Below are 9,035 nucleotides of genomic sequence, written 5' to 3' on the forward strand. Positions count from 1 at the left end.
TACTTTTGTTAGCCGGTCTCTGGTGTTTCCCATTATGTGTTAGCACTCAGCTAGTGGACTTCAAGGCAAAGCTTTGTGGTTGCTGTAAAGACACAAAGTGTCTTTCTGTGATGTTTGATGTTGATTTTTCGCATTAACTTGAGCCGGGACGTCAAAAACCAGCTCCAGAGGAATTTGTTCGCCATTTGCCAAACTGCTGCTTGCGGTGAAGTGCGTCTTTGCTCGGAAGTCGAAACAAAGAAACAAAAAAACAAATGCTTCACGTGATCTTGTATCTCGACAAGGCTAATAAAAGTAATAGTGAAGCACAAACATTTCCAAAGGAACATGCATGCGTCAAAATCAAAATCCGTGAGTTCAAATTTTGCCAAGGGCACAAATCTGACGCTCAAACTTCATCAGGTGCAACTTCCAGAAGAAGAAGAAAAATTCAAGAACACAAAGCGTGGATTATCTTTCTGCTGCAACAAAAGTATGTTTTTGAGAATAGTTCTACTTTGACATCATCGACCAAATGTTTCCCTTTGTGTGAAAGACAGAGATCTGTCAATAGACACTTTCAGGTCGAGGAGGTGAAGCAGATGTGGTGTTTGCGGGGGTGTTTTGCAAAGTCGCACATACCTGAATGCCTGCAAGGTGATTAATTAAAAAAAAAAAAAAAAAATCACATCTTTACAACAGTACCATGGGTGAAAGCCAGACCTTTTTTTTAAGTCACACTTGAAGCATATTGATTTGAAGTTGTTGTCTCCGCTAGATAGGCCCGAGCTTGCAGGTTAGTGCCGGTCGGCCATTGTCATTCAAGTTACTCAAAGAAAAACTCTCCAGTGAGTTTTGCATCGAGAGTCAGTTGTCCAACGCCTTTCAATTTGCAATGTGATGAACGGCTTTCATCTTTCTGGAATAAAAAAAAAAAAAAAAGAACAAAGAAAAAGGAAGGCGTACCCCAGATGCCTCTAAAATCTCCCAGAACAAATTATTTCAGGAAAAAAAACAATTGATGACGAAAGGACATGATCACATCTGACTGTGAGTCAACATCGCTCATGTCATGTTTATATAAGGAAATTATTCTTTTGCCTTAAAAGCCCTTTCCTGGTCTTGTTTTTTAGTTCAGGGTGTCACAAAAGTCAAGTCGTGACTCTTCCTGACATGATTCTTTTCACAAAAATGTTATTTTCTCCGCTTTTGGTTCACAAAGACATTTTTGTTAAACAATAATCATGCGGCTCTTGAAAGATCAGATAAAAGGCTCCAAAATGGCTGCCGACAAATGGTGATAATATAAAATTGAAATGATCAGGATTGTTCTCAGGCTTCTGCAAAGCTTGCTTGATGGAGCTGATGATTTGAATCTGGAGGAGAGAGGCCTCTAAAACAGGCTGGATCGCGGTTCTAGGAGGACCGGACATGGACACCGCTGCTTTATACACTTTAAGATAAGATAAGATAAGATATCCTTTATTTGTCCCACACTGGGGAAATTTACAAACTTTGGGGAGTTTTCCCTCAAATTCTCAGATTTTATTTTCCCCATAAAGTCTTTTCATCGACAAAACCTATTTACCAACAAGCTCGATTAGAATATGAGTCCCCTTGTGGGGCGTATGTTTCGGCTTGTCCAAAGAGAAAGTTCCCAGAAGTTGGCCCTTTTGTGCATGTGGGAGGAGGCGTTAATGCGTGCTGTGGAGTCTGTCTCTGGAATAGGCACACTCCGTCTGTCTGCAGCTCGAGGAAAAGTCGATCATGAAACACACAGCGGGAACATTCCAACCCTTTGCTGCTCTGGCGCTGGTGAGTGGAAAATCTCAGGCAGGACGATTGCATCCAACAGATAGAGCGGCGCACAAAGAAGCCCTTTGCCTTCTTCAAAGACGCAATTTTCATGATCGGCTTTGCGATTTGAAAAATGTTTTTCATTAGTTGCCTTTCATTCATACACAGAGTGTTGGAAAGCATTTTAAGAGGAATATACATAGAACTATTCAGACAGTTATTATTTGATGTGATTTGAGCAATTTTACAAGTGTAAAAAGAAGTTGGTGCCGGGGGGGGGCGCAGGAATGGACTTGCGATGCATTGATTCATTTCCAGGACGATCCATTCCGCGTGGTATCACATTGTCATGTTTACCCCGCGCTCGTTAACCCCCGGCCGACCCACTCGGCCTCTCCGGGTCTCAGAAGTCCAAACGTGACAACCGTGTCCCGGCGGTCTCACAGCCCCCCCCACCCCCTCGTCCCTTCAGATCAATGTCAGACTGGCCCATGGCAAGCATTGATTTTGCTCTAAGATAGCGTCACGGTTCTCCTGTTGCCGCTTAATATTACCTCAAATAACAAACAAACCCAAAAAGATGCGCGGCCACTGTTTGTTGACGTTTATGAGAAGATGTGCTCGCCGTTTTCGCTGACTCATCATTTGTGCGAGGATTCGACTGACAGACTGAGAAAAGCCTGACATCATTCACCTCATTCCGCATGCAAACTAGCAATCAATAAACTAGTCGAGTTCTGAATATAATTCGACACACAAATGAAGAAATAAATTAACAACTCATAGTTTTTAAAGTAAACAAAAAAAAAAAAACAATATTGTGACAGTATTATTAGTTTGTGGGCTTACGACACACATACGCACATATTTGGCTTTACTCGTTTCACATGATCCTGCCCATTTTTTGCTTTTTTCTGCTTTTGCATCGCAGTTTGTGGGGCAAAATTGACGTTTTACGCCTCATCAAAACGCATTGAATAAAAAACTGAGAATCAAGCGCCGAGACAAACCGCCAACAGAAGGAACAAGCACTCGGCTCACAAGTCCCTCCTAGCAAACACGGCACTCTGTGGGTTTCCTTGAGTTGGCTCCAACACCCTCACCATTTTCCTCACCTTCCTGCTGTCGCCTGAAGTGCCAGGTCGTCACAAATCACCTCCGCTCAAGTCTTTGCAAGTCCACCACTCAGCTGGGACGGATGTTTGCGCTGCTCGCAATTGTCAACCTATGCCAAGGGAGACAAAAAAAGAGCTATTTTCTTCCAGTTTCAAAACGGTTGAGGGGTTAGGTTGTGCGTCGGTACCTTGACTTAAAATTTGTTCCGTGGCTAAGAGTATAACTCAATTTACTCGTTTTTCAATTAGGTTGAATTCCAATTAATCCATGTCAGTGCATTACAGAAGTTTCACTGATCTGTATTTCTTTTTAAATCAAATTTTGGGTTGTGACACAATGTGAAAAATGTTGCAATAGCTCACCACTCCAAAGATGTGTCACAAAAACTGTCGTTTATTTTATGTTATTATTATTATTTATTATATATTTTTTTTTGCGCGGGAGCAGGCAGAGAACGGATTATTAGCATTTCCATTCATTTCAATCGGAAAAGATGATTCGAAATGTTTTGTCCTACGATTGTCGTCATGGAGCAAATTAAACCTGAATCTCAAGGCACTGCCACATATTCAAGCGCCAAAATGTTCAAGCAAAACGTTAGCTTAATGCTAACATAATCATGTGAAGCACGACAGTATATCGCTGAGCTTATTCATCCATCATTCGAACCGCTTATCCTCACCAGGGCCGTGGGCGTGCTGGAGCCTCGCTGTCTTCAGACTGCAGGCGGGCACACTCTTAACAGGTTGCCAGCAAATCGCAGAGCAGGTGCGCTAATTTCTAAGCTTCAAGCAAGTGCCACTTGAACGGAGAAAACACACGTTCCTGCCATTTGCCAGTTATAACTTGAGTTTGGTCGGGAACCTTCTGTGCATCTTGTTCTTCCTTTGAATTACACTGCACATCTTCCAGTAGAGCTCAGTGATGCCCAGAATGTTGTGGCTAAACATGATACGACACCGCAGGAGACTGCGAATTTGGACTTGCCCGATGCTTGGAGACTGTTGAATGGGTTAACAATCAATCACTTGAAAAAAAAAAAAAAAACCTGAACTGTAGTGTGAGATGTCTACATCTTTTCAACAAATCAGTTATGGGCCACCGCGCCGCTGCTGTCAATGTGGCCAATGTGAAAAACAGGAGCAAGCTTCGAGCTTAATGTTGGCGTCCTCCTGCGTGTAATCAATGGCTATTTGGCCAACGTGATTGCATTACGCCGTCTGATTGAGTGAATGACGGAGTTTCACCCAGCACCCTCGTCTTAGCTGTGCCATTACCTCGCAATTCCAAAGCGCGCTATTTCTTTTTTTTTTTTTTTTTTTTTTTCATGTCGCATGCCCCCCTGCTGGGTAAATATTACACCAACTTGCTTCAATCTGTCATTCATTTTTCCCCTTTCTGCTCCATGTTTAGCAGAGCGGGGCAGTATAAAATCATTCTGTCATTGTGTATTCGCTAATCACTATTGAAGCATGTTTATGTAGAAGGCCTTGAGAGTTCCTCAAAATGTCCTCTGACTCGCTGATTTTGTCTTAACGTTTTTATATTGACGACGATATCGTTCACCCAAGGTTAATCATTATTCATTTTTGTTTGTAATAATGTCAATTTGAAAAAAGGGATGGAAGTTTAAAAAAAAATTATGTCTGTTTGCGACTCCACTTGTATAAACAGGGCATTCTGAATCATATTGTGTGTGTGGAATATGAACGAAGCGGCAAAATCCCCCTGTTTTTAGCCATCTGAGGGGCCGCCAGTCACACCGCGGTGGGGGTTGTTTGTGTTTGGCTGGTCGCCCTCTCTTTTATTTTGAAAGAATGACTCTCCTCTCGTTTCAGGTCACTTGCCCCTCGTCCTGAGCCAGTCTGATTGTCAGTCCCGCCCCGATTGTGGCACCTATGGCCCCTTAATATGTGTTTAAATGGTCCTCGTTTCTTTTCGTCCTTTTGCGTGCCTTCCAGCCTCTCGCCACAGATCTGACCACTATCTCCTTTACTCTGTACCCTTGCAACTGTGTCCTGTGTCCAACCCTGGTATTGACACCGCCCAATCACAGCTCACCTGTTTTCCGCAGCTGAGCTGTGATTGGTTGCTACCTGATCCCTGAGCGCATAGGATGTCATTTTCAGTCGACCGCAAGTGGCAAAATGGCCGCCCGCTGAAATGGACAAAAATCGAGTCGACTTTACTGTTTCACTCATATTCCACAAACGCATTAGGAATCAGAATGCTGTGTTTAGACCAGTAGGGCTGCATCGAACCTATTATTGTAAAGAAAACATTTGGGTTGACTTCCCCTTTAAGTGGTACACTCAAGCATTCCGTCCGTCCATCCGTCTCATCTCTCCTTCCTCCACTTGGGATCATGGCAGCCATTAAATATGAATTAAAAACCACACAGGCCTCTTTGCCTTCCAAAATGTCATTACATATCTTCATCGCAGCCGGCTGTTGAATAAGCATTTTGCAGGACTCCCCCGGGTGCCAGTGATGAGGGGGGCTGAAGTGGGAGAGCGGGGGGGACAGATGGGCCAGGAAGAGGAGAGGATGAGTGCAGGGTCGAGGGGCGGGGGAGGGGGCATCCAGAACGGGAGGAAGACCCTCTTCGCGGCAGGCTTAATTGCGTCTGAAATGGAATCTGCATTACAGGCGGCCCCTAAGTGAGTGCACTACTCCAGTGAGCAAGCGCCCGCCCGCTCCCTCAACGCAGCGCAGCGTCCTGCTAATAAGCACGCAAGGACGGCCGCTCGCTCGCTCGCTCGCTGCACTACTCAAGTGGCGTACGCCTTTCATTGTACAGACTCGAGGCCTAAAAAGAAACAAACATCCCAGCTACAAATTCTCAATTAAAAAAAAACAAAAAAAAAAAAAAACACGTAATATATATTTGTGAGGAATTTAATGGGCTTATTTTCATGACACTTTCTTTTGGTACTAATCATACTAATAGTCACAATAAGAGTGGAATGTTACTTGGTGGACTACAAGTGCTAGTATTAAGTTACTTTGGTGAATATTGCTTCTTGGAGTATTCGTAGTAGTAGAATGTTAGCATGTTAGCGTGTTGGTGTTATCCACGGTTGTGATTTTTATCATAATAATAGAATATTAGTCGTCATTTCAACGATGCAACTCTAATAGTCAGTCATTTATGTTGACAATCAGACTAGCGTTACTCATTACGCAAGAGTGTTGTTGCCACACCAGCGGTCCCGGGGTCAGCGGTCCGAATCTCGACTCGGACTGCCTGCTGCCAAAGGATCCTCTGGCGAGACACTTGATCCCGGTGGGGCTGGCAACAATTGCCCGATGGTGTTGGAATGTGTGCGTGAATGGCTGAATGGGGACCCGCCCTCGAAATGAAGGAGATAAAACGCTAGCCTTGAGAAATTGACAAATATCACCTTTGAAGAATTGAATGGCCCCAAAACCGAGAACATCTTTGAGGGTACGGTTTGAAAACCTTTGTTTTCATCCGAGCCGGACGAGCGCTTACGGATTGAAACATGGAGGCAGATGTTGTCGGATGGCGGCTGGTGAGCACGTGACAAGGAGGGGCCTCGGCTCAATATGTCGCTCCGTTTTGGAACACGATCCGCTGAGATCAGGTTGGCCCGTGGTGCCTACAAAAACAGCACACACACACACAGGGAGACGGAGGAGAATTTATTGCCTGCGACCGGGCTCTGTCGGACAATATTACAAGATTTCTGTCTGTGGATTTTTTGTTTTCCTTTCACGAAGACTCTCTCGAGTCGTAACAGGCCAACTGTACTTTTGCATTGAACATTTTTAACGACAATTTGACATTATCGCATTTCTTAAATATCGATTAAAAACTAAAATGCACAAAATCACTAAAAACATACTTTTTAATCACAAAATGAATTGAGTAATAAATGAAACAATTAAATAATGACGTGAAAATGTAAGGGGGCAAGGAAAGCCATGGTTGCCCATTCATTTCCAGCCGTTTCTTGAACGGGACAAATACAAAATGGTGGCACTCGCAAGAGAGCTGCTGTCCACCACAACTCTCACTCTGCTCACATGCTGACCAACCGACTGAACACGACTCAACTGAGCAACAGTCAATGAAATAGAGTGGAACCGAAAATAATCGTACCCAGATTCCGGATCAAAATGGCCACCCCGTAGCGAGCTGCTGTTGTTTCCCGATGGAGCCTGGCCTCATGATTTTCAAGTGTCACTTGTAATTATTTGAAACTGCACTTTTGTCGCAGCAAGCTCGCCTAATACGGCCTGGTACTTTTGATTGGCACTTTTGATTGCGTCGACATTTGCCTTTTCAAGTAGCATTCGCCCATGTTCCTGACGTCTCCATACTAGGCCACGCCCCTTAAAGGAACATACCAACACGCAAATTCCGCAGTACGTGCAATCATTACACTTGATGAAAGCGGCGCATTTTTTTCCATTCTCTTTCATTTCACGTGTTTCTCTGCAAGCCATTGCGATGTTTCTTCATGAAAGCGCGTCGCAATAAAACATTTTGGGGGTGGAGGGGTTTGCAAAGGCGTAAACGCATTTGACATACAAGTACATCAGGTTACCAGCTTGATCATGGAATTGAATGAAACTCCCAAATCTCGTCGTTGTTGACTGGATGTGTTCATGAGAAGTCCAAAAAATGTCTTTTGCGCATTTTTTTTCTCCCTTCGTCCTGGATACAAAACAGCAGCAGCTGGAATATTTTGGCACTGCATGCATTCATGTACTGTATGTGTGTGTGTGTGTGTGTGTGTGTGTGTGTGTGTAGGGGGCTTCGCTTGGCTTCACACATGCGCATGTGTGTGCCTGCGCCGCAGTCCACTTAAAGGCCTGTGGTTTCCGAGGAGGCCATTGTGTTTCCCCGGTTGCCTAGCAACCATCACCAAGGCCAGCGCTCTATTGTGGAGCGCCTCAATTGCTCACTGCCTGTTTCTACTTTTCCAAATTGTGCTGTAATTTCACAAAGTGCCGTTTGGCCCTTTGAGAGAGATGCACGGAGGGAAAGATGGAGGGATGTTAAGAGGGATGGAGATGAGACGGCCAAACGCCGCTGATGACAAAATGAAAACAAACATGGAAGCAGGCCATTCAGCTTTCTTAATATTTTGCAAAAAGACCCCACAAAAAATGTTGCAAAGTGAAAATGTTGTGCTTTTATCATGAATTCATGATCACTTCATGATGTAATTTTTTTTTAAATTACAATGATTTCATTTTTTCCCTTGGAACTTTTTATATCAATTACTGTCGTATGTTGAAATGAAAACATTTACCAAATCAAAGGCAGATTTTTTTTCGAAAATATTTACAGTATAAAGTTGATATATTAAACTAGTGGTTCTTTCAAATTAATAGATTTTACAAAAACGAAGTCATACTTTGATTCAACATCAATTTAACATTTTAGACATGAAATCACATTTAACTTCATGAATAGATTTAGAAGAATGTCATTTGTAACGAATGGCTTTTGCAGTAATGGAATTATCTCCATAGTTTAACTTTGATTTGCAACAATTTAGTTCATATATTAAATTAAGATCAATTTTAAAGTGGCAAAAAAATGATATATAGATATTTACAATCAATTTAAATCAATTCTAAATTATTCAGTCATTTCAGATGAATACATCCTTCAAAAGCTATTTTCATTTTCAATTAAACATTCGGTTATTTTAATATATTAATTTTAAACTAGTAAAATGAAAAACTATGTGAATTTAGCCTTTAGATGAATACATTGACAATGACTAACTTTACATGATAACACAATTTATTTTTCAAAAATGGCTCCATCAAATGAACCTTTGTTACATTACATTGCATTGAATAAATGACTATATTTCTTTCCAATAACACAATTTCACAAAAACAAATGACCACATGTATTTAACATCTATTTGGGGGGGAAAAAAAAAGAAAAAAAGAACTCTGGCTGTCCATCAAAAGTGAGCTTTGGGGTTGTTAGTATTGAGCTGTCCCAAATTTTGCTGGGTCTGTGCGTGTCTGTTAAAATGTACTCAAAGAATCACTGGAGACTGAAACACACACACACACACACACACACACACACACACACACACACACACACACACACACACACACACGGAGAGAGAGAGAGCAAGAGAGAG

Source organism: Hippocampus comes, unplaced genomic scaffold (assembly GCF_001891065.2).
Source record: "Hippocampus comes isolate QL1 unplaced genomic scaffold, H_comes_QL1_v1.1 scaffold249, whole genome shotgun sequence".
Classification (NCBI taxonomy): domain Eukaryota; kingdom Metazoa; phylum Chordata; class Actinopteri; order Syngnathiformes; family Syngnathidae; genus Hippocampus; species Hippocampus comes.